The following is a 7330-nucleotide window of genomic DNA, read 5'->3' as shown; positions in this document are numbered from 1 at the left end:
CCTGAGAATAGACACGAACGGAAATAAACACGTGATGATGACTGATGTCTTAATAATAACAGCTAGGTAATATTGCAGCACAGCCCAGAACTTGATAACACAAATGAGCCGTTATCTTAAATTGAAATTCTAGGGCCAAGCATTAACTCGAGTTACTGTGGTCGTCAAGTTGAGATTGTGTGTTTTTCTTCATTTGATCGATTATTCATTTGTTCATCTTTATCCAAATGGTATGTCTTTGATCGCCTGCCTGTTTGCATGTCTCGTTATTAAAGTAATTAGCTAGGAGGCGTGTGGCGGAGCTCACTGATGAACCAGCAGAACGGTTTGTCAAAGAAGAACAATGACGAAAACACAGAGCGAGTGAAGAGAAGAAAGCGAGAGCGTCTTGTGGTGAGCACTCAGATGATTAAAAAGTGAGTCCTGGCTAATTGAGTCCAGGTGTGGCTCCTACCAGGGTCTGGGTGCTCGTTAGAGGAGAGCTGATGAGTAGCAGCAAGTGGGCACTAATTAACACACACACACACACATTTACGCACACACAGACAGACACACATTAATGCCTTCCCACACATGCACATACACGCACTCATGCATTTACACAAATATGCGCATGCGTACACTTACACATGCACATGCATAGACAAAAACAATAAGCCTTGTGACAGTAAGTCAATGTAACAGGTGTTCATTAAGATACCGCATGAACTAATGAATGAAGAGATATGGCAGAGAGAGAGAGCGACGAAGACAGAGATAGAATCAGCAGCAGAATCATCCTCACATAGGAGGATTCCCTGTGGGTATCCCAAGATGCCTACTGACATGTAACTGACTTCAATGTAGAATAGGTGACAGAATAGGTGACAAGCAATGTTATACTTTATGTGAGCGTGTTTGTTGCTAGGTTGTTGGTGCAGGTTTGTCTGTTGCTGAACATAATATTGGGATGTTGATTGTGTTTTCTATTTGTGTTTTGTTGCTTGTTTGGGGGAGGTGGGAACCCGTTGATTGGTGCATTGTTGAATTGTCAGTGCTTGTGATTGCACACGTTGTACAATCGATTAAGGCAAAGCCCAGACGTCTCCAGGTAAGTTTGATGTTACTTGCAATTAGCAGCATGTTTAATCAGGAAGAGTAGCCAACGTCTCTGCGTCGAGTATCGGGCGACGAGATATCAAAATTCGAAAATCAGTTTACACCAAGATGATTGGAATATAAGAACCACTAAATCAGGAACCAACAGTGGGGCTCCCCTTCATTGATTTTCCCTTGAGCTGTTCTTTTGTTTTATTTGTTTTAAAACTTCCCTCCTAATCCCATTTTAGCGCAACTAATCCCCTGGTGCTTCTCGATTTCCGTTGTTCCGAGGAGAGACAGACAAATGTTTCACGCTGTCGGGAGTGGTGCTTTTAAAACTGAGGATATAAAGGAAATCGATACAGAATGAGACGCACCGCAGCCAGACGGAAATTGAGGGGACGGCACAAAGTCATGAAGGCGTTGAGAAGGAAATAGTTTGTCCTGCATCGAGAACCACTTGACCAAATTTCTTTATTGTTTTGAAGAAGGATGTAAGCATGCGCGCACTTACAGAGACACACACAGACACATACCTATTGGTACATCCCTCACTCTTTTTTTCTGTCTTTTCGTCTAATGCGTCTCTTATGAGTCAAATCTCTCTCCCCCTCTCCCTCTCTCTTGGTCCAAGCCCGCCTCCCTCTCTCTCCAAGCCCCCCCCCTCTCTCTCCAAGCCCCCCCCCTCTCTCTCCAAGCCCTCTCTCTCTCTCTCTCTCTCCAGAAAAATGCTTCAATGGATTTTTGCCCTGACCGACCCACCAAAATCTTTCAAGCCAGAATTGTCTTCTTCTCCAAACGTATGGAGGTTTTGATTACTGAACTCTATTAATTTGACCTCCTTCATAGCGCAACTATCTAGGGAAGGAAGAGCGAGTTGAAATGACAGCTCTTTTTATAAAAAATAAACAGCAGCCGGCATTTAATTACTAATTCTGCGGTCACCCTATTCTCACAAAAGTATATACCTAGCCAAATATCATTTCCAAACCCAGAAATAAAGGTTCCCTCAGTCCAAGTAAGTAACACTGCCTTTTTCATCCTCGCAATTTCCCCGCTCCTCGCTTGTGTTTTGTCTCATCCATTTTGCCATCCTTTTTTTGCTGTTAAGTGAAGGCGGTGAGCCAAAAGGGGGGTGAGACGACAATTGCTCATTGTCAAAGAACAAAAGGGAAGTTGGCTGAGCGGGAAAGTGCCCGGACGGCGGTTCTGCTTTGGTCAGGAACGTTTTCATTCAAACATCATAGCCACCAGGCTATCCTGCTTCAATGGCTTGAGTGTGGGATTATTGTTTCAATGCAACTCTTCAAACAAACACATCATGCACGCACCACAGACACACACACACACAAGCACTAGGTCAGGCCGCATAGAGCAACCTCACCTAATTTATTAATCCAGCCTTCAGCGTCTCTCTCTCTCTCTCCTCCCCCCCTCTCTCTCTCCCCCTCTCCCTCTCTCTCTCTCTCTCTCTCTCTCTCTCACCCTTGAAGCATGAAATAGACTGTCCGATAAGATTGGCAAAACAGCACCTAACACATCGGTGACAGCCCACACAGTGTCTGCCTTAAGGTGCGGCCACACCAGACGCGTATCTCGCGTACTTCGCGTATGAAATCGCCATTTTTTCCATAGGGAACCATTGGTTTACGCGCGTAATACGCGTATAAGCAAAATTTTACGCGCGTATTGCGCGTATGAGGCGCGTATATTTACGCGCTATACGCGCGTAAAGCCCGACGTCACTGGCAGAGAGTAGTGAGCTTGGACAGAAGCATACGGCCGACATCTTTCTTTATTCTGTGTGGAAATAGTAACATAGTTACGCCATTAAATGCTTTTATGGAAACATTTCTAGCGAGAAATTTGCATTTTACTTTCATAATGTTCGCTCGGTAAATGTGAAGGATGTTTGGTTTGATAGTTATGACGAAGAGGGAACGCTCCGTTCACTTGCATGGACAGAGTCTCTGGTTACTAAGCAACCTCAACGTCTTGGCAGACTATTTCTCTGCTGATCAACACTACAGACACTACACAAACAGAAATGGAGGTGGATCAAAATATCATCGTCGCCGTGTGCGGCCGTCCTGTCCTGTACGACACCACGATGGTGTCGTACAGGGACAGGAACAAAACAGAGGGCGTGGGTCGACGTGGCAGAGGATATTGGCGTTCCTGGTAAGATCAGTGAATAATGTGTGTGTGTATTTTGCTTGGCTTCAGCTATCGGTGTGTGTGGTTGTGTGACGTAGGCGCGTATAGCGCGTATTGCGCGTATGCGACCATTTTTGACACAAAATGGTCAAGCAACATTTTACGCGCGTATCTCGCGTAAAAAGTATGCGAGATACGCGTCTGGTGTGGCCGCACCTTTTGGACAGCATTAATGCTTTATTTGCTTATCACTCTCACACACACACACACATACACACACAAAATCATACTTACAGGCACACACACACATCCTCACACACATATGTAGACAAACACATACCCATACACTTCTATAGACATGCAAACACACCCACCCACCCACACACACACATACATACATGGATAAAGCCACACACCTATATAGACACACACAGACACACAGACTAACTAGGGCTATTGTGGTGGTCCTGCAGCCCCCCGAGGCCCAGGCACCGACCGCTGGACCCCTTTAGCACTTTAGCCCCCCAGATTTATCCCCTCTAATGTGGCTGCCCTGTTCCGTAAATTAAGCTCCATGAGTTTATGATGAGTTATTATACAGGGACTAGGGGCTTTATAGGCCCCTCCCACTGTTCTGTGATAGGCTGATAGGAGCGCAGACAGGTTCTACTGAAACAAAGCATTCAATCAAAGTATTAAGGGTGAGAGAGAGAGAGAGAGAGAGAGAGAGAGAGAGAGAGAGAGAGAGAGAGAGAGAGAGAGAGAGAGAGGGGGAGAGATGAGAGAGAGAGAGAGGGGGGAGGGAGAGAGGGGGGGGAGAGAGAGAGGGGGAGAGAGAGGGGGGGGGGGGGGGGAGAGAGAGAGAGGGTGGGGAGAGAGAGAGATGAGAGAGGGGGAGAGAAAGAGGGGAGAGAGGAAGTGAGGGAGAGAGAGAGACAGACAGAGACAGAGAGAGAGAGAGAGAGAGAGGGAGAGAGAGAGCAACAGAGAGAGAGCAACAGAAAGAGAGCAACAGAGAGAGAACGAGAGATAGAGCAAGAGAGAGCGAGAGAGAGAGGGGGGGGAGAGAGAGAGAGAGGAGAGGGAGGGGGGGGAGAGAGAGAGGGGGAGAGAGAGGGAGGGGGGGGGGGAGAGAGAGAGGGGGAGAGAGAGAGGGGGGGGAGAGAGAGAGAGAGGGGGGGGGGAGAGAGAGAGAGAGAGAGAGAGAGAGAGAGAGAGAGAGAGAGAGAGAGAGAGAACGAGAGATAGAGCAAGAGAGATCGAGAGCGAGAGAGAGAGAGAGAGAGCGGTACCCAAAACACTAAACTCTTAATATTATCTATCCCTGGTTGGGTGGAATTCACTTCTGGAGGGGAGAAAAAAAGGCTGAGTTGATGAGCTGCCAACTGGCATCAAACCTGCCCCCCCCCCCCCCCCCCCCCCCTTGCTTGTCCCCTCCCTCCCTGCTCCGCTCATCTGTCTGGCTGGCTGGGTGAAGGGAGGGGAGTGCATGGGGGGTGGGGGGGAGATGGATGCAGGGGGGAGAACCAGCACTGAAGAGTTGGAAAGCAAGCTTGGAAGGGAGAGGTGGGCTAGCGAGAGAAAGAGAAAGAGAAAGAGAAAGAGAAAGAGAGAGAGAGAGAGAGAGAGAGAGAGAAGGAGAGAGAGAGAGAGACAGAGAGAGACAGAGACAGAGACAGAGACAGAGAGACAGAGAGAGAGAGAGACAGAGAGAGGGCAAGAGAAGGTGAGAGACAGTGAGAGCGAGAGAGAGAGAGAGAGAGAGATGGCAAGAAGGAGGAGTGGGCTAGAGAGAAAGATATAGTTAGAGTGGTGGTCGGAGAGAGAGAGAGAGAGAGAGAAAGGGGGGCGAGAGAGGAAGAGATAAATGGCGACACCCATTGCCTCAGACAGAATGACAGATGAGAGGATTATAGCGCAGGGCCGGTCACCATGGTGATCAATGTTAGGGTGGCCCCGGGTGGCACTGCGCAGGTGACTCTCGGCCAATCGGGGCAGGCGAATAGGATGGCGACTCTCATAGACAGGAAATATGTGTGCGTTTGTGTGTTTTTCACCCAAACATTTCACTCAATGGGATGGGATAGCACGCCTGGGTTAGCTCTGCTGCTGCCGGGAGATTGTTCAATTCACATTTTTTTCATTTGTTGCAGCGCGTGTGCGAGCGAGCAAGGGCACCCTGCCAGTTCACGCCAAGCCAGCAGCAGAAACCCAAGACGGATGCAGCCAGAGTTTGAGCGCACCGCTTCTTCGCATTGTTCTTGTAATCCTTAATGTCAGCAGTTCAGGGAATAAGAAGTCCCCCATTACCACGGAGCCCGCCCTCTTCTGTCCACTGGCCTAATGAATATTTAGTATGCATACAAATCAAGCGGGCCGGGGAAGCGACATTAACTACAATACATTACTGCAGTAATATAGGGCGCTGCTTAAACCTTGTGAAGATGGCTGCGTGTGTGTGTGTGAGTGTGGCTACTGTCTGTGTGTGGGTGTGGGTGTTTTGGGGGGTGTGTGTGTGTGTGTGTGTGTGTGTGTGTGTGTGTGTGTGTGTGTGTGTGTGTGTGTGTGTGTGTGTGTGTGTGTGTGTTTGTTTATGTGTTGATGATTTTGTTCATGTGCACTCGTATGTATAGTCCCATGCATGAATTCCTACATGCCTGGTGAACACATGATGTAAAGGATGAATAGTGTGCTGGTGAACACATGAAGTAAAGGCCGAATAGTGTGCTGGTGAACACATGAAGTAAAGGCTGAATAGTGTGTTGGTGAACACATGAAGTAAAGGCTGAATAGTGCGGTGGTTAAGGCAGGAAGTAAAGGCTGAATAAGGGCCTGCTGAGATGAATCAGTGAACCCTGCGTTCCGCCCATTGAAGTTTAATAACATTCTGAATGTCAGGACGCATGACAGCACCCAAACATAATCCCTCTCTCCCTGTAGAGCACGATCCCTCTCCCCCCCATCCCTTCACCTCTCTCTGATTCATTCGTCAACATGGGTAATGCCTTTCAGATTAGCTGTTCCGATTCCAACAGTATTTAAGTGAGATTAATTTAATACACTCCGTTTGAGAGTGGCGGTGAGACCGACAGAGCGACACAGCTTTGCCGTAGCTTTCTCACTTAATGATCAGATATTGTTGAATTATTGTGCGATATTGTCCCACAGTCTTGGCTTGTTATGGCCTTTGGGACCATGGATCCAAAAGGACATAGAAAGCAACAACGGAAATATATGAATATAGTAATATAGTGTAAGGATATTTACTTACCCCTTTTGTCGCAAAAAAAAAACAGACGCACTTTTGATGTGACGTGTCCTCCACTACATCACTGGAAGTCGCTTTGTCTAAAAGTGTTTTCTAAAAAACAGAGAAGAAGAGTGAATAGTAAATATAGCTCTTGCTATATATTACAAAGGCCATGTTACCATGAAGAGCGTTGATATGAGACTGATTTAAAGGCTGTGGATGACATCAGGTTCAGTCCCAAGGTCTCTAACAGTGTAGTGTAGTAGGACGTTGGAGGGGTAGAGGTTCAAATGTTTTGCCTTCTATTCCCATGATGCATTGCACCTTGAGCACATCAGATACAACACCGCATACACTATACAACACTACAGACACTGCACAATAGACACTAAACAACAATACAGATATGCAACAGACACTAAACAACACTAAAGACACTAAACAACACTACAGACACTGTCAGGGTTATTGCTGTCCAAACACGTTGAGTAGAACATGCATGAAGAGCAGCATAAAGGGATAGTTCTTAAGTGGTTGCACGGTGCTTTACAGATCACCATGGAACACATAAGCCGGCCTCTCTCCGTCTCTCTTTCTCTCTCTCCCGCTCTCTTTATCACTTTTCTTCCCCTGTACAAGTAAACCCATAGGCTCCCTCTCTCTCTCTTTTGCTATTTCTCCCATTCACCCCCTCTCTCTCTCTCTCTCCCTCTCTCTCTCCCTCTCCCTCTCTCTCCCTTCCGTGGTATCCACAGCACTTCTACCCCCTCTAGAGCTTCTCCTGCCTCCTCCCTCTCTCCCTCCCCCTCCCTCCCTCCTATATTTTTCCATTCCAATACAATG

The sequence above is a fragment of the Gadus macrocephalus genome, chromosome 10, assembly GCF_031168955.1.
Source record: "Gadus macrocephalus chromosome 10, ASM3116895v1".
Lineage (NCBI taxonomy): Eukaryota > Metazoa > Chordata > Actinopteri > Gadiformes > Gadidae > Gadus > Gadus macrocephalus.
The sequence above is the reverse complement of the archived record's forward strand: the minus strand, read 5'-3'. Positions refer to the sequence as shown.